Source organism: Macrotis lagotis, chromosome X, assembly GCF_037893015.1.
Source record: "Macrotis lagotis isolate mMagLag1 chromosome X, bilby.v1.9.chrom.fasta, whole genome shotgun sequence".
Taxonomy (NCBI): domain Eukaryota; kingdom Metazoa; phylum Chordata; class Mammalia; order Peramelemorphia; family Peramelidae; genus Macrotis; species Macrotis lagotis.
Genome location: NC_133666.1, coordinates 519,811,917 through 519,831,533, shown reverse-complemented (window position 1 = coordinate 519,831,533; position 19,617 = coordinate 519,811,917). Strand labels below are relative to the sequence as shown.

General features: G+C 35.3%; 1 protein-coding gene across 3 annotated transcripts in view; it reads left to right on the top strand.

Moving 5' to 3' along the window:
• Positions 1-19,617, top strand: part of PHACTR1 (phosphatase and actin regulator 1) — a 652,586-nt gene that overhangs the window by 266,556 nt on the left and 366,413 nt on the right. The window contains exon 1 of one of the 3 annotated variants that reach the window (XM_074207812.1): positions 16,836-18,166. The exons of the other annotated variants lie outside the window; for them this stretch is intronic. The gene's annotated coding sequence lies outside the window, so the exon portion shown is untranslated. Of the gene's footprint in view, positions 1-16,835; positions 18,167-19,617 lie in introns of those variants that run through there. 3 annotated transcript variants of the gene reach the window in all.

The window sequence follows — 19,617 nt, the reverse complement described above, 5'->3', positions numbered from 1 at the left end:
AGAGAAAGCATTGGATTAAGAGGAGTTGGGGAAAGTTTCCTGTAGGATGTTGTATTTTTAACGAGGACTTAAGAACAGCCAGGATGGTAAATAGTCAGAATGGAAGAGGGGATGAAGGAGAGCACAGCAGACATGAGGAACAACCAGAGAAAATGACTGGAGCTAAGAGAGGAGTATCTTACCTGTGGAATAGCCAGGAGGCTAGTGTCACTGGATTGAAAATGCATGTTGGGGAGGAAAGTACAAGAAGCCTGGATAGGTAGGAGGAGGCTAAATCATGAAAAGAATTTTTTTAATAGAAATGATAACCAGAAATGCAGGAATGTGTAGGCTAGATCTCAGATTTCAGCGATCTGCTCATCCCATGAATGGCCTCTCCGAGGCTGAAGATAGACTGCTCTAGGTTACTGCAGCTGCAGCCACATGGCCGAATGATTGGCATATTCCGCAAAGCAACCAGGAGAGCACCTGCTGCTTGTACCAGAGAGCCTGACAGATGCAGGAGGAAAGAAATAAATTCTGAGGGCCTCTCTAAGACATGTCCCTGTGTTCTGAAGGGTTAATTACAGGTACAGATGATACAATATTTAACCAACTTTCTGCATTCTACATCAGCAATCTCTCCAGTGCGAGGCAAATACAATTTTGATGGCAGACAATGTTTGGTGCATTAGAGTTGTGCAGCAATATAGGATTGGTTGATGGGCCATGCATCACCACTATGAGGGAGGTGATATGTCTTTCTTGATAATCACATTTAGGAACAGAAGCACAGGATGGTTTAAGAAGAACAAAACAACAAAAAAAGGAAGGTAATACTCTATTTTGAGTTCAATCTAACTCAATTCAAAGAACATTTATTAAGCACAACTGTATTCAAAGCACTGTATTACATATCAGGAATATAAAAACAAAATGCAAAATAGTTTCTTCCCTCAAGATGCTTCAAATAATGATAATCTCAATCTGCTGACAGATAAGCCTTCCCTTTCCTTTTTTGATTTTTTTTCACTAAATATAAAATCCCACATATGACACATACCACCTATGTGATCTTAATCTCAATGAGTCTTAGTTTTTTCCTCTGTGAAATGAAATGGTTGGACTAGTAGCCCTCTGAGGTCTCTTCCAGCTCAAAAACTTTGACTCTTCCCTAACAAGTCATCTTTCTTACCCTCTCCAACTCTAGTCCATTTCTGAAGAAGGCTGGGCTTAAGAGTGAAGACTGCAAAGTGAACATTTGTATCATGGAAACCAGACCTGTGCAAAGTACACCTGTCTAAACATTCAATTAAATTTGATCACTGAGAGAAGTGAAACAGGATTTGAGAAATGTGTAATAATCAGAAGTCAATACAGGCAGAAAGTCTGAAACATGGGAGAAACAGGAGTGAATTCAAGACGTTTAGAATATAATGAGATGGCCTGGAAATTTAAGTTAAGACTCAGGCACATATATTTCCTGTCAGGGTACAAACTACTTTCAGAGTAAACTGACAATAATCAGGAAACATAGTCAAGGAAGTGACTGCCCTTATGAGTTGAGGAGGGAAGAGCAATTAATGGTAAGTTCCGACCCTAGAGGTTCAATGTTCTGTGTTCACTCCTAGTACTTCCAGAACCAATCAATTGTTCTTCCACTCAGTCGCCTTTATCACTGTAGACAGTTAAGGGGAGAGATCGACCAGAAGGTGTGAATGAACAGAGGTAGAACAGGGGCATAGAGTTTTGACTCGCTTTCCAAAAGTCTATTGCTTGTTTTGTAGAAGTTTGTGTCAATTTTTTTAAACTAATGAAGATGGTCTTAATTCCTGCTAAGGAGGTTAATGAGTAGCTTAAAGGGAAAATATCTTTTTAGACTCAGGACATAAAAATGTTTTTATTACTGCTACACATTCACACATATTTCTAATGTAATTCTTCAAACTTAACAGACCTATCTCATTTCTGTTAGTCTAAAGGATCTTCATTTTTTTAAAAATAAAGCCAGTCTGTAAAGTCTCATGCTTTCCTTCATTACCTAACTGTCTTTTGATGGGGAGGGGGCTTAAGCTATCATAGTAAAGTCATCAAACGATTAATAAATATTTCTGCAATATCTGTTCTGTGCTCCCCATGCATAGTAAAGTCATCAAACTATTAATAAATATTTCTGCAATATCTGTTCTGTGCTCCCCCATGCAGCACACTACACTTTGTAGGTACCAGGGAAGAAGTATAATCCTTTAATAATTTCTTCTACCACAGTAGCAGTAGACTTGGACAATGAGGCAAGACTGAATTCAGTCAATTTCACTGGAATATTAGAAAAATGTTGGCGTAAAGCCTGCCTGTTCTGCATATTTAAGTTTCAGGCCATTTTATGGAATATTAACCTTAGCCAATTGCATGTGGATTAATTGGAAACAATTGTAATAGCCTCACTATCTCGCATGACTTCCTTCTGCCCTTTAAGAGACATTACCCTCTGCTCTACAGATAACAAAGGGCTAGGCAGGTTTTAAAAGCAAAAAGGCAGCAGTTGGAAGAAGGAGCAGTTATTTATTTCTGAGAGTCAAATTAGTGGTAGAGGACCAAGATCCTAAGGTGAAGTCTACAGAGTTTCCCTTTGTTATAAAATTTGAATGTTACCCAATAAGCTTGATACAGTTTCAAACTCCATTCTTTTCTTCCCAAACTTTCCACCCCATTACTCCCCTGCCTCCATTCTTACTCCCAGCAGTAGACAATGACAAATGCAGAGGTTTGTAATTAAACAGAATTTCCAGGTGTGGAAGAAAGAAAGCCAGGAAAACAAACAACCTTAATGCATAGGGGATCTATACATTCAGTTCTGTGAAAGATTATATACGTTTATTGTCAACAAGGAGCCAAGAAACCTGCATCTAGTCGTGGCTCTTTAATTCTTATTGACTATATGACCTTGGGCAAGCCATGTATGAGCAAACTCTCCAGTCCTTGCTGCCATCATTTATTAAAAAAAATCAATGCACATTGAATCCAATTCATTTCTACAAACATTTATTTATTACTGATGTTGAGTCATGTGCCAGAGATACAAAAAACAGAGTATCCCCTGCCCTCTAAGAACTTGTATTCTAGAGTAGGGGGGAAAGTATGCACTTCTTTCTATAGGTCTATATGTGATCATTTTGGAGAAAGGCAGCAGTAGTGGGAGGTCATTAAAGGCTTCTTCAAGAATATCTTGAGCTGAGACTTGAAAAAATTTACAGATTCTAAGAAAAGGTATAAAGAGGGAAGACATTCATATTTATCCTAGATCCATTTGCATGGCAGTCAGAGCTATTATTTGAAATTTGATGGAAGTAACCTGTATAACCTGTAAAGTACATCATGAGATTAAATAAAAATGATACCTTACATCTATTCATCAAAGACATAATCTTATATGTTATAACAAACCTTTGGAGTAGGAAGGTCAGGTATTATTTTATCCCCATTTTATAGATATGGGGAAATTTATGTTTAAACAAAGTCACAAGTAAGCACTGTGGTAGAGTCAGAGTTAGAATCCAGGTCTCTTGATTCTGTTTCCAGCATTCTTTCCATTCCTAGAGATTCCTAATCTGGATCTGTGAATTTGTCCTTAAATGGTTCATGATGGAAAAAAAAAGATTAAGACCCTCTGCATTGTACCCTTCTGCCTTTTGAATAGATTAAAAAGAAGTTTTAAACAAGGTGGGGCAGTTAGTAAAAGTAGGAGAGAAATTTCACCTATGTATATTGACTTTCAAAAGCCACTTTAAAGAAATTAAGTTCATAAAATGGACTCGCTAATTTTTAATTCAATCTTTCAATGATTCATGATCTCATCAGTGTGGGTGCCTTTAGTTCATGTCTCATACAGATTGTCATTCACCACGCTATAGTAAATAGTCTTCAGGAATCCCTTTAGTCAGAGGAAGTCAACCTCATGGGATGACCAGTTCTCTTATCAAGAGTCCTAATAGTTGCATTTTAGACAACAGACATCCAGTCTAATGCTTAGCCTCCTCTCAAATCCTTTCCAGCTTCCTAAATGAAACCTGCCAAAGTTTATATGCCTCTGAGACATTCTTTGAGAACCCAGGGTCACATTCATATTGAAGCACAACAGGTGGATGTTGTTGAAAGTTTAATTCAGTATATTTTAAATATTTGTTTATTAACTCAATAAGCATTGATTTTGTTTGGTTTATATACTCTTTTTTTTGTCTTTTTGTTTTAACGCCTGGATCAAGATTTTTGTCTATATTTGGACTATATATTTTGTCTATATTTGGACTGACCATGTCCCTCCCAAAAAATCATGGATCACTTGGATTGTGTTAAGTAAATATTTTCATTTGGACCATTACATATATATTACATATATATATATATATATGTAATATATATTATGTAATATATGTAATATATGTGTATATATATATATATATATATATATATATATATATATATATATGGAATTAAAAACCCGGCATGTGATTTATACTCAACATCCAATGATATATTAGCTGTGTAATTTTCATCAAGTAGTTTGCTATCTCTGGACCCTCTATTTTCACAGTAATAAAATGAGGATAGTAATACTTGCTCAGCCTATTTTTAAGTGATGCAGTGTGTGTGCTTGTGTGTGTGTGTGTGTGTGAGAGAGAGAGAGAAAGAGAGAGAGAGAGAGAGAACTTTGTGATATATTGTGCAATTTTTTTAAAAGTGCTGGAATTGGAATCAGAGGAACTCAATTCAAATCCAATCTGTTTGACCTTAGGAGAGTCACCTGCCTTTTCTATGCTTCAGTTTCTTCATCTGTAAAATGAGGAAGGTAGATTAGGTAGCCTAAATTTAATCTTAAAAGTTTAATCTTAAAAGCACTATTCAAATGTAAGGTAATAGATACATTATGATCATATTATCATGATTAGTTATCATGAATTTTGGGGGGTTTTTTTGAGTAGCATCTTTATTTTTTAATCCAAATGCACATGTATCTTTTTAAATTATAAAATTTCCTTCCAAGCTCCCTTCCCACCCCCCTCCCCTCCATGGTGAACAGTCAGGTTAGCATTGTATATACATAGTTTTGATAAACATGATTACAGATTAGTCATTTTTGGGATGAGGATTTAGGATTAAGGGAGATATATAAGAGATAATCATATAAAGTGTTCATCAGATTCTGAAAGGTTGTTTTTTGTTTTATTTTGTTTCGTTTTTCTTCCTCTGGGTGGGGATAACATTGTCCATACCCAGTCTAATAGAGTTGTCCTAGCTCTCTGAACTGTTTGAGGGGAGCTGCTTCTATCAAGGTTGATCATCTCACATTGTTGTTGTTAATGTGTATATTGTTCTCTTGGTTCATAAATTTCATTTGACATCTCCAGATTTTCAAATGGGGACAAAGCTGGACCACAATCTAAACAAGACTCAAATTCATTTTTTTCTGACTGCTTAATTTTGCAAATGTATAGCCATAACTAGGTACCACAACCTGGACATTTCTCCAGAATATCAGAATACAGAAGGCATGAAATAATGCTATAGTAACTGATACCCCCATCCTACTCAACTGAATTTATTTTAACACTTTTTATTATTCTTTACATTATAAATTACATAGTTGATTTAAGGGTGAATTGTTCCTGCTACTAAAATTGCTACAATCACTGCTACTCTTTTGCAAATAAAACCTATTGATTTTTCTAAAGTACTTTTTAAATAAGGCACATTAAACACATTATTTTTTGCCACCTAAATGTAAATTTGTCATGTGAATATTTGTATTCATCTTTCTCAGATGGTATTAGGGATCAATGATGTTTATTCTAATTTGTCAGAAGAGAGGTGGCTTAGTGACAATTGATTATTTCATTTAAAGATATTCCCTGAAGAAATTCAGATTCAATATCCATGTGTATTTAATGAAGGGGAAAAAATGTGGCAAAGTATAAAACTAAGGAAATTCAAAGCAAAAGCAAAGAAAATTCAAATCAGTGAGAGTGGAAAGGGAATGGGAGGAGGGAGAGAATTTGGAATTGAAAATAAAATAGAATTCAAAATTTTAATCCTACTTAAACTATAATCTATGAAACTCAACAAAAATCCAGACATAAATGAATTGTATATATACTGGTATGTTGGAACCAGGTCTAATTGGCTTCTCCCCATTATTAAATTTTCAGTGAGAACATTTATACCACAGAAATACGGAATTGCTATGTTGATTTCTAAACTTAAGAAAATGTTGATAATGTAAATTTGAAAGTATTTGTAAACACATATATACATACACATTATCATTACAAAAAAAGTAAGAAATGAACTTATAGATAAAATCTGGCAACTGATTCTTTTTACAACTTGGACCTTTAGCTAGCAATTTATTTTGGGTCATTATTTTACCTCCAAATCTCAGTTTGTTTCTTTTCAAAGGGCAATCAGAATACTTGTACTACCTACTTCACTGGGTCTGTTTTGGGGAGAAAGTGCTTTGTAGTTATTTTTATTTTTAAAGGGAATTTAATTCAGTTAGGTGATCGTCATTTTGGGCTTAGTTCTGCCACTCACTACTTTATATGACCATGAGCATGTCATTTCGTTTTCATACTCCTTTTTCTTCTACTGTAAAATAAGAGGATTAGACTAGGCAACATTTAAGATGCCACCAGTCCTAAAACTCAATAATTCTTGATAAGTCATCTTTGACTAAGTATCTAAAAGTCAATGCCAGATTCTCATTATCTTTTTTTTCCCTTCCCAGTCTTCCTCCTACCCCAACTTCCCACAGACCTATGAATGAAAAACAGTTCTCAAAGGAATAGCTAAGACAGGCTGTGACTCTTACACAAAGTGGGTCATAGTGTACATTCATTTTAATGTGCCTCACAACACTGCAACATTCAGTAGTTTTGATGAACTGAACATTCACAGATCACAAGAACCCTGTTCTAGAACCTTAGGGGCATCAAAGAAAATGATGGTATATTTATTCACTGGGCCAGGAAGAAAAGCTTGATTAGATTGTCTGAAACACTGCTCCATGATTGTACCCATTAGCACAAAATGCTGAGAGTTTTATCTCAGATTGGTACTGACAGAAAGGCAGAAGGAAGAAGTGGCTGAAAAGTGTCAAGGACACAAGCTTGTGGCAGCTCTAACCTCATCCTGCCTTAGAGGCATGACCTCTCCCCACCCCTGCTTTTTTTGAGAGTCATAGCAAAAGGGCCTGTAAGATCTTGGATCTAAGGAAGATTTGATGATGTTTGGCCTTCATTCTTGAAGACCATGACATCAGGGAGGTGATGCCATGACAAGTACATGAATTGGATTTGATTGAGAAGTCACCAGTCTCACTTTCTCCTCCAGTGTCTTTGCCAAGAAAATCCCAAATGTGGTGATTGAAGTCTGAGATGATTGAAACTACAAAACAATAATTTACATTTCATTACCAAATCTATGCCTAATCATTCTGCCTCCAAGGTATTTCTATAGTTTCTATCTTACCTTAAACCAAAAAGAGTATGATGTCATCTGTCTGTTTATTTTAGCAAAGGAAAGGTTTAAAAAAATCTTAAAAAGCTATGTGACTAAAGGCCTACGAGAGTGTATTAAGTGGGAGTATACTGAGCATCTATTATATGGAGGACTCATTATACTACTACATTAGAGTAGCAGGCATTATTAATAGATGCAAAAGGGAAGGAAGAGAAGGAATAAGCATATATGCCCTTCACAAGGCACCATGATATATATATATATATATATATATATATATATATATATATATATATATGTATATGTATATGTATATATATACATATATATATATCCATTTGTGATTCTGAGAACCAATTATACTAGAATCATTAATAACGTACAGACTCTAGTATCTAGCAGTACCCAGAACCCAGTATGTACTTAATTGGTCTTTGTTAGACAAGCAAATAAACAAAGGAATAGATTCTGGAAGCATGTTGAAGTATAATAGAACTGTCTGTCTAAGGTAAAATACAAATTAAAGTGTAAAAGGTGCTTGAAAAATAAATAAGATTTGGGAGTGTGTTGGGGGGGAATGCATGATGAGAGTAGTTATTTGAGAAACACTTCCCAGGAAAGAACATTTAATATCTAGTGCCACATTCTAGAGTGATCAAAAAAGATTGGAAAAGGTTTTCCAGGAAGCAATGGAATCAACATAGGTAGGACTAAGGAAATAGACATTTAGAGCTAGAAGAGAGTTCTGGCAATAAACAATCAAGCAAAAAACAAAGAAGATTCATTAGAAATAAAAGTACTTTGTATCCTAACTAGGAACTTTTATTGGTATATTCTTGAGTGTGAATTTAACATAATACCAAACATATGAACAAATTTCGCAGTCAGACATCAGTGCATGCCAAATATGGAATACATAGATCACTTCAAAAGGACTCAATTTAATCACCTACAATTCCTTCTTCTACCTTCTTTTCTCTTCCCCTATTCTCTATTCCATACAATGTGGCAAGAGCCAAGCACTCTGAGGACAGAAAAAGCAGAGGATAATTACCAAACTTTCTCATAGTGCCTTATTAGACCAAAAGAATGTTTACTGAGGAGAATCTCCTGTTTGCAGTCATGCCCAGAATACAAAACTGAAGGTTCTTTAGACTTTTAGCCCTTGAAAGATAACATTTTCAATGATCATTTTTTATAAAGAACAAATAGAACATTATCCCAAATGCTGCTTTTTGCTTTGGAATTTCCCAAGTCTTTACAATGGATTAGGTGATCTATTTAATAACCAAAGGAAATGTACAAATAATTTCTTAACTAAAATTCTCCATGGACTTACAGTGGTTTTTTCCCAGACACCTGGTTAGCAAAATGGATAGAGTACAGGGACTGGAATCAGGAAAACCCAAATTTGAATTCAAACATTTACTAGCTGTATGATCATGAACAAGATGCTTAGCTTCTAACTACTTTAGTTTCCTCAACTATAAAATTGGGATTAATAATAATACTTACTTCTCAGGGTGGTTGTAAGGATAAGCAGAGACACATTTATAAAACCTTTTGCAAACTTTAAAGTTTTGGTATTTTTAGCATTTACCTAAAATATCTTAGTATTATTTTAAAGTATTAGTGCTAGATATTATTATCCTTATAGGGGATGGGTTTCAAGGAAGGAGGAAACTGCCTGGACTTCTGGGAAACTCCCCTTTTATATTATCTTTCTAGATTAAAACTGCTATGCTGACATTGTGCTGAGCTGGCCAAAAACAAGATTTGAAAAATCGTTTCTGAGATTGGCAGTGGCAGCAAGTTGGCAGAGAGAGACATCTTGGCTGCTCCATAATAGATTATGTTGGAAACCTAAAAGACCTTTCCTGTCAGGCTCCTCTCCATTCTGGTAAACTCCAAGCAAAATGACCACCTTTCCTCTGTGAGAGAGTTCTTTTGACCTCACAAATTTCTTGTTTATGATATCAGAAACTGTCCAAGACAAAGAGAAACAGACTTGTCTCTGTTTAGCTACATATGGCAAGCTTAATGTGACTTTGGCATTGGGCCTTTCATACAAAGACTCTTAGTCAAGAATAGCTAAGGATAAATCATTGTATTGCAAATATACTAAACTGAAAAAAGGCAAAGTTACCTGGAGATTAACAAATTAACAAATCTTATGATATGCTTTTATCATGAGCGCCAAGGCTCTTGTCTCTTTAAGTGCAACTATACAGGGTGAGAAAGGAAATGGAGTGGGTACTACTTCAGTAACATGATAATTTAACCCCTATGTGTGATTCCCAATATACATATATAATACTATAACATCAAACCCACAATAACCTCTTTCTATCCTTTTCTGTAAGTCTTTCCTTTTTGAAAATCAGTAAGTGAGAAAATCATCACTCCCACAGAATTTAAACAGTATCAGTTCCTTCATCTGAACAATCAAAGAAATAAAGCCTTCTCAGCTAGGTCTAAGACTTGGCCAGATCTCTTGGTATCACTCTATCTATTTATACCTTTTCAAAATGTATGATTCTCCCTTAAGGTCTTCCCATAAATCTTCCATAAATTATTCTCTTGATTTGAATAGGACTTTTGTTCTGGTTTTACATACATACATACATACATATATACATACATATACACACACACACACACACACACACACATATATATATATGAGTTACAACAACTCATATATATATAAATACATTATATATATATATATATACTATATATACAGTATATATATATATATATATATATATATATATATATACATTGTGACCAATGCTGTCAAACTTTTTATTTTACTGCTTTACTGACGTAACTCCTTTTCTTTTCCTTTGTTACATTTTTGAATTACTTCTTTCATGCACACAGAAAAAAAAACAAAATAAAAATGAGGGGCAGCTAGGTGGCATAGTGGATAAAGCACCGGCCTTGGAGTCAAGAGTACCTGGGTTCAAATCCAGTCCCAGACACTTAATAATTACCTAGCTGTGTGGCCTTGGGCAAGCAACTTAACCCCATTTGACTTGCAAAAAAAAACCTAAAAAAATTTTTTTAAAATGATTCCAAGGTGCTAGCAACCTGGTGGGGCAACATGCAGATTGAAGGGTAATAGTGATGAAGATGAGAGGAGAGGAATCTTAGATAGGGATTCCCTTTCCAGGAAAGGGAAGAAGTGACTTGGTGAAATGAAAAGGTTATGGGAAGAGCACAAAGGAAGCCATCATGATAGGAAGAAGTGAGTTTGTACTAGTGAGGGTAATTGATGGAGGGTTTGAATATCAAATTCAATTGTATAGCTTTGATCTAATAAGCAAATCTTTTAAGTATCCTTTGAGGCAGGTGTGCATCAGATGGAGTATTGAACTTCCATTTAGGAAGATATGAGTTCAAATCTTGCAGTAGATATTTATTACCTGTGTGATCCTAATTCAATCTCTCTCAGATCCAATTTTGTTGTTTTTCAGTCATTTTCAGTCATGCTGTGACTTTGTTGACCCCATTTGGTGTTTTCTTGGTGAAGATCCATAAGTGGTTTGCTATTTCCTTCTCCAAATCCTTTTATAAATGAGGAAACTGAGGCAAACAGGGTTAAATAACTTACCCAGGGTCAAGCAGCTAGTAAGTGTCTGAGATCATGTTTGAACTCAGGACAAGGAGTCTTCCTGACTTCAGGCTTGGCACTCTATCCACTATGCCACCTAGCTGCCCATGTTTGTTGTAAAGGTAATTGGCTTGGGTTGGCCTATAGGACCTCTGAGATTTCTTCTAGCACTGTAATTCTGTAATTCATTGGTCAACTTTTACTCCTGACTTCTGATGACCTGGCCAGGATATTTTCCATGACATCACACATCTCAAGACACTTCAAAACTCTGTTTAAAATTCATCTCTTCCATGAAGCTTTCTAAGATTAGCTGGGCATTTATCCAAATGCAATAATACCTTGCCTTAGAATTACCTTACTTACCCCCAGGACTGCAACTATATATCTATAAAATCCTTTTAAAATTTAGCATATTGAAGTTTATAAAATACTTGAAACAGCCCCGTCAAGTAAACACTACCAATATTATTAACCTCATTTTGTAGATAAGAAACTAAGTACCAAAAAAGTGATTACCTTGTCTATAGAACCATAGGTAGCAGTTGCTAGTAGCAGGATTCAAATCTTTGTCTCTTTTGACCCTTAGTCCAAGGCTTTTTCATAATACCAAGTAACCTGCTCTATAAATGCCTTTCTACAGTCAAATTGAAAATTATGTACATTCCTTTATATCACACGTGTTTGTTTTCTACTAACTTTTCTTTCTTTTGCTATTTATAACAAAAGTTCCCTAAAGGAAGAAAATGTCTCTAATTTTTTATATTTTTATTTATAAACTTCTATATACTTTGATAGTACTAGGAATACAGTAAGTACACAATAAATATTATTAGACAATAAAAGAAGTGAAAAAGATTGGACTGTATTGCCATGATTATAATATAACTTTAGGAATACATTAAGTACACAATAAATATTATTAGACAATAAAAGAAGTGAAAAATAAAGATTGGGCTGTATTGCCATGATTATAATATATCTTTAGGGACTTAGACATGGTTGGTTCTAATAGTATGTGATTTTTAGAAAAAATCTTAAAAATATTTATTTTTTCATTACCCTAATAAACTTTGTTGAGTCTGATTTTGCTTTCCAAATCTATTTGATTTTTTTCCACTCCACTCTAAAGAATAACCACTGAGTTATTCCACAAGGTCCAGACCAACCAAATGCCATTTAGTTTTTCAAATGTTCCAAGTAGGGACAGACCAATGTGTACTCAGTATAAGTAAATATCAACCCAAAAATATCCAAATATAGCCAGGGGACTAACGTTCCTGCAGTCTGGGGTCATTATTAAATGGCAGTGTTATGTCTACATGGTGCATAAGTTATATACCCTTGATTATTGTACTATTTCTCAGAAGTTTTTTTCATGTTATTTTGCTTTTTACCCCTCTGCTCATTAAGAAAGGAACAGTTACTATAGCAACTTCCACAACACATTTTATTTACTATTACCAGAGGCAGAAATATAAACAGACAGCAATCTGTTATTCAGACTTACACATTCATAATTTCCTTCATGTTTCTTAAATTGAATTTTCTCTTTCATAACTGAACATGGGAATTGAGACATCAACTGCTTGCAGGTACATAACAGACTCTGTGTTCTTCCTGTCTTTTGTCTTGCTTCTCTGCCCCTTATTTGCTTTATCTGTTTAGTGGAATACTATTAAGTTGCTCCTTAATTAAAAGAATATTAATAAAATGAATGAGAAAGTACTCACAAAGCATTTGTTTAAAAGAAACTCAGAGGATCTTAGACCTAGAACTAGAAGAGATCATGGAATGAATATAGTCTAACCTTTTTTGTAGTTGGGAAAACTGACAAGGCTATTGGGTGACTTCCACAAAATTGTATTTCAAGCTATAATGATAGGCTGAATGAAATGAAATTAAATGAATTAGGGATAAATATGAAATGATGCTATATGACAATTAATTATAGAATGTTCATCATCCCAAAAGAATCAAAATAGAAGGTGGTTCAATGGAATTCTATGTTAGACTTCCAATGTCTATAGCATATTAGCAGAGATGAGTTGTACAGAGATGAGAAGTGGTACAAAAGATGAAGGACAAGAAAAGGATTTAGATAATTCAAGTAATAAAATCAAAGGTTGGACAGCTTTGGGAGCAATGAAACATCTTAAACTAGAAAAATCTCTTCTATTGAGATTCAGATCCTATATAGAGAATTTATGGGAAGAACATTAACAAAAATCATATATGTGGAAAAGATATAGATAGGTTGAAGTACCAAAGGAAGGAGCATGAATATACATTAATTCATATAAAGGTATAAATAAATGTTAAGTCTTATACTTGAGTTAAATAGTTAACAGCATTGCTGCAGGTTCCAAATGACTATAAGGATAATTCATGGCTTTAGTGGCCTGCAAACTCAGTATGGATCAAAAGTATAATGTGGCTACTAAAAATTGTTCATGTGATTTTAGGTTTCATTAATAGAAACATAACATCCAGGTCAAAATAGAAGATAGCACTCTACTGTGCAGATGACAGCTGGAATAGTTTGATCAATATCAAGTACATTTTATTATTTTTCAAAACTTTACTGTAACTTTTAAAATTTCAATATTTTTCCATAAATTCTTCCCCTATATTGAACTTTGCCTTACACCAGCATATACAGAGATCCTGTCTTACAACCTATTTCATTCCTTATCCAGAATTCTCCACAATTCTTCTGAGTAAGGGGTGTTGTGTTTCAGCATCAGTTCTCCAAGTGCAAAATTGATCATAACACTTAATAAGTTCAATGTCTTATTAATGTTATCTTCATTTCTATTATTATAATTATTATTATATCATTCTGAGTTTACCTAGTTTAATCTGCATCAATTTATACAAATCTTTCCCTGCTTCTCAGAATTCCATCAATCATTTTTTAGACTTCAACAATACTCAATTACATTCATATGGCATTATTTTCCAATAAGAGGCTACCTAGTTTCCAAGTTTTTTGGTACACAAAGTATTGTGAAAAATTTTCTAAACTTAAAGCCTCCATTTCTGTCTTTGATTCACTTGAATAATATGTGTAGTATTTGGATATTTCATTTATTCTTTTTTTTAGTATATATACATATATATTAGATATATTTTATTGATGATTTTTTATTATGTAAATACTTTGTTTTTCCAAGTATATATAATGGTAGTTTTTACCAATCATTCTTTTTGAAAAATTTTAAGTTTTTCAATTTTTCTCCCTATTTCCCTTCCCTCCCCCCTTCCCTGACAAAAAGTAATTTGATATAGGCTATTGATGACTTTTTTACAACATATTTTTATACTATTATTCCTTCCCAGTACTCTCCAGATAAAACAAAGAATTCATGCAAAAGAAAATTAAAATAAATCAAGAGTAAGACAACTAGGATAATAGGATCCTAGAAACTATGTCTGAGGACCACTCGAAATAATTATAAATTATAAAAGAAAGAAGAAGTGAAGAATTAGGCCCAACATGATAGCCTTCTTTAGATATCTGAAGACCCATCATATAGAATAGGAATCAGACTTGATTTGCTTGGTCTCAGAGGGCAGAATTCAGAGCAGTGGATATAGTAGCTCATCTTAGGTTGGGGGGAGTATTGGATCTGAAGTCAAAGGCTCTGGATTCAAATTCCAGCTCTGCCACTTGTTGCCTTGCTATTTTATATAAATCTATCTAGTCCTCCATTTCATTATCAGTAAAATGGGGTAATTCAACTAGATATACTGTTGAGTTTTTTTAGTCATAAAATTATTATCCTGTGAATCTTAAGTTTCTAAGAGAAAGTAACTGCTCAATATAAGAAAATGTTTACAGAGTTGTCTAAAAGTGAAATGGGCTGCCATGAAATGAGGTGAGTTCCTTATCATTAGATGTCTACAAGTAGAAACTGAATGACTAAGTATTTGTTGGGGATATTGTGGGAGTGGGGTTTTGGGGGAAATTCCAACTTTGATAAGATAGTAAATTAGAACCTTTGGAGCCTCTTCTCATGCTTGGATTCTGTGATTAGATCAAAATATCATTCTGGAATTACATATTTTGATGTGTTGGTGTTGTTTAATGCTACTTAAAATCCCAAAGAAGGTGAAGGGAGGGGGAAGGAAGACAGGAAATACCTTTGAAAGTCAGTGGGAATGATGAGAAAGGAGAAATGAAGTTTAAGTTCCTATTGGCTATGATTATAACCCTTAAAGTTCTAAAGTTCTACCATTAGCAGTGGAACATTGATCAGTTGGACCTACAGATGGTGAGTGTCATTCCAAAGGGTTGGGCCATAGTCTCAGTTGCTTTTGGTCAATTAGAAGGGAGTTGGGTTCTGATCCCCAAATCTGGAATGTTGGGGAAGGCTGCCTTGAGGCATACACTGCAGTAATGCTACTGAACCTGAATAAATCAATGGGAGAGTTCTCTTTTCTTTGTGAAAGGGAAAGTCCCTTTGGAATGGGTTTGCCCTGAAAAAGGAGCCCAGGCTTTGGAAAGTTTTGAGATTCTGGTGGTACCCAGTGAGTTCAAGCTCTGGGGAGCAGAGCTTCCTGGATCTATGGTGGCAAGTTGACATTGTCCTGGTGTTAAAGCTATTCCCGAGTAGTGTCATACTGAAGAAAAATTTAAAAATGGAAGTCTGAGACAAAAGACTTTACTGATTAGTTTATTGAGAGACAGGTTAGGATGTACCCAGGTAGTCACTTTCTGTAGCCAGATATCACAAGCTGGTGTTTTCCCAGTGATGATGCACTGTGATGCCTCCCTGATTTGGGAGAAAGCAAAACCAATTTAAGACCAAGAGACTCTGGCAGCAGCCAGACCATCTCCAATAGTGCCTTTTCCTATAAATCAGACTCCGGGATGGAATGACTCTGATAAAGGCAAGTGAGAAAGATGCCTTGCACAGCATACCCCTCATTATGAGAAATATAATTGTGAAACTCATGCCACCAATCACTCAGTTGGTTAGTATGGTCCTCTTCCATACCAATGGACTGGTAGAAATAGAGACTCCCATTCTTGTGAGAGGAGTAGAATGAGAGTTCTGAAATCTTTTTCCTGCAGATTCTAAAACAGTGATCTCAAAAGCAGGAAGTTCTTTTTAGATATACCAGGAATTATTTGAGACTTGAATTTGTTATTGTCTATTTGTATACATGCATGAGTCTTTGTTTTCCTCCCTGTGAAGAATATACTGAGCTACCATAAGCAAAAATAAATAAAGGAATGAATGAATAAAAAATAAATAGATGAAAGTTTGAGAATCTGTGAACTACCAGTTTTCTGAATGTGTTCAAAGTTAACGTTTTCAGGGTGTTCATTTTTCATATTAAAGTCTGATTCATCAATAATAAACAAGAATATATTAAGCATTTGCCTTGTGCTAGACCCTGTCCTAAACCCTGGCTTATAAAGAAAGACTTTAGGAGTTCCTATCTTCCAGGAGCTCACATTCTGATAAGGTAAAAGATAATTTCAGAGGGTAAGTTATTTCTATACTACTAGTGCTAACATTGTTCCCAAAGATAGACTTTTTAATGGAATGGTTCTTAAATTTTCATTCTAATAATATATAATATTAAAGTATTGACCTTGGATTATTAGGGGCTTAATAAATGACCATTCTATTTATCATCTATCTATCTATCTATCTATCTATCTATCTATCTATCTATCTATCTATCTATCTATCTATCATATATCTATCTACCTACCTATCTACTTACCTATCTACATATCTACTTACCACAATGTCCATCATGATCTAAAGGTCACTCTGGGTTCTCTCAATGATCTCTGGCACATATTCTGGCTGGAATAGAAAAGGTTCTAGTTCAGGGCTGCTAATGACCTCTATGTTATCTGAGGACCATCTCCAGAATTTTGGACACCTTGTGATTATTTTATGAATGGTTTTGGATTAAAGGTATAAATCATGAATTATTTCCAGAATGACTCATGGAGACCATCTGCTGAGGAGTATGGGGTCGAGATCTACATTGGTGGAAGGAGTGTTTACTTAGGAGAATCACCTAAAATGCCTTGCCACTATTCAATATCTAATTGAATTGATGCTTTTTTTGGCTTCCCTATCCCCTAATTAATCTATGTAGGAGTTGGTCACAATTTGACGATTTAATTTTTTAGTTGAAAGAATACCTGTGAATGCCAAGAAATTATTTCCTTCTTCTCACCGCCCTAGACATATTACAAATAATACAACTACAAAGGCAATCCTTTGTCAATAAAAAGAGAAAGAAGTTTTTTTTTTAATTTTATAACTTCTTTATGCACGTCAGTCAATCAAACAATCAGCAAGCATTTTAACCAAGTTTTTTTTTGGATTAACTTTATGTTTTAACCTAGGTTAGGAAACTTAATTCATTGACTTCATCCAAATCATAGATTCTTGAAATAAAGGGAACTGTTGAGAGGCTCTCTTGCAAAATTCTGGCTAACTTTACTAAGAGGTTGCAGAAAAAGAAAGAAAGCTTTAGAAAAAGTCACCTTCTGAAGGATTCACAAAAGCTTAATTCTCAGTGTTGACCATGTGGCGTGCACCCCTTTTTCCCTGGGGTGGCTTTCGGATCAGAACTCGAATCCCAGGGTTTGAATTATATAATTGAGCTGCTGTGAGTCATGTGATGGACTGCTCACTGAGTAATTCCCTGCAGAAGGAGACAAACTGCATGTTAAAAAGCTCAACAAATACTCTTTTTTTTAAAAAAAATCCAGTCAAATAGTACTAACCGTCCATGCTCTTTCATCTGGATTCACCAGAGACTGAAGCAGTTGCCTAGCAGGCTCAGTCACGACTAGAAAGGCAGCCCTTGGCTGGTTAGATTGGGAGGGGGACACGTGCTAGAGGAGGGGGAGGTGATCAGTGGTATCACTGGCTGCTGGAAACTACCGGTTGGCTTGCCTGGTTCACCCCTGCTATGGTGTCTGCCTCTGAAACAAACTGCATTCAATGTCACACAGAATGAATGGTCCCTTGGAGACTTTAATCGACGCTTAAGAATTGTGGCTTTGTGAAGGTAAGAGGGGATGGTTCTCCTCACAAACTGGGAGCTGCCACAGACGAATGACTTTGTTACTTAGATTATTGGGGCTTAGGCAAGAGAGAAAGAAGCAAGAATCAGGTGCATGCTCACTGTTCTGGGATCTGAGTGAGACTTTTCAAAATCAGCCATGTGACAGATTTATGAGAGAGGAGGGAAAAGGGAATGAAATGAGAGTCACCTAAATGCCTTGCCACTATTCAATATTTAATTGAATTGATGCTCTTTTTTTGGCTTCCCTATCCCCTAATTAATCTTTGTAGAAGCTGGTCAGTGGCCAGTGAATTAGAACTTGCTTATGACTAACTAGATGGGAAAGGAAAGGGGCTGCCTGCCACTGCAAGACAGCATGGATATGTTTGTGTGGTGAGGGTGTGTGTGTGTGTGTGTGTGTTCATTTTCAGTCATTGACACTTGAAGAGACTGTTTGCTCAGTCTAAGAAAGCACAATTGGTTCAGAGACAGTGAGAGCCACAGGGGGTAGGGAAGAGCTTAGTGAAGGTTCTCAGGTAGTCTTAAGCATTTAACTCAGTCACTTTTGGTGCAAATTATTTTCCTGAATCCCTGTGGGAGACACCCCTGCATGAACATTGCTTATGCCCCAAAGTCAGATTGGAGGCAGGAAGGAGAGAACAACAAATTCTCTGAGAACTGAGAAGTTGCAAGTCAAGCTTTTTTCCCCCGTTATACTAGCAATATTCACTAGCAAATTTCACTGCAGTGGAGACATGCTGTAAGGGTAGTTTGCTAGAGGAGCCTGATGCTTTCCAGAATCTCAGGAAGTTTCTGGCAATAGGCAAAAATAAGAAAGGAATCAAACTAACAAATTCCAGACTCTCTATATTAGAAAGGGTTGGGGTGGAGTGTTGAGTTAGAAGGAAAAGGTTGGCAAATAAAATTGGTCAGTTATGATGTAGTTCCATCAAGGACTGTGACATTTTACTGCATGGAGATAAAATCAATATGGTATATTGACCTCACATTCCCTCAATAGCTGGTACTGGAAATCTCACCATGGACTACCTATCTAATCCTTACTTGCTCCCCAAACTCCTAGGAAGGATAAAGAAGCAGTATGGTTTCAGAAAAGACTACAGATATAATTACTAGGTTAATTTGTCCATATGCCATTACCTGAAATGAAATACAGTGACTAAGAACCCAATAGATAATAATGTCTCTATCAGGTGAATTCTGAATGAGATTGAACTGCTACTGTGTTTGCTTTTAACTAAATCCCTAGAAACATAATATGATTGATGCATACAAAAATATTGTTTGTGTGGATAAAATTGTATCTGTGATAGTGTTTAGGGTACATAAGAAGGAAGATGTTCTCTGATCCTAGAATTCTCAAGTCATTTGAATGAATGGACCATTTTGGATTGAATCTCTGATTCCTAAAGCCACTGCAAAAAATAAATCTC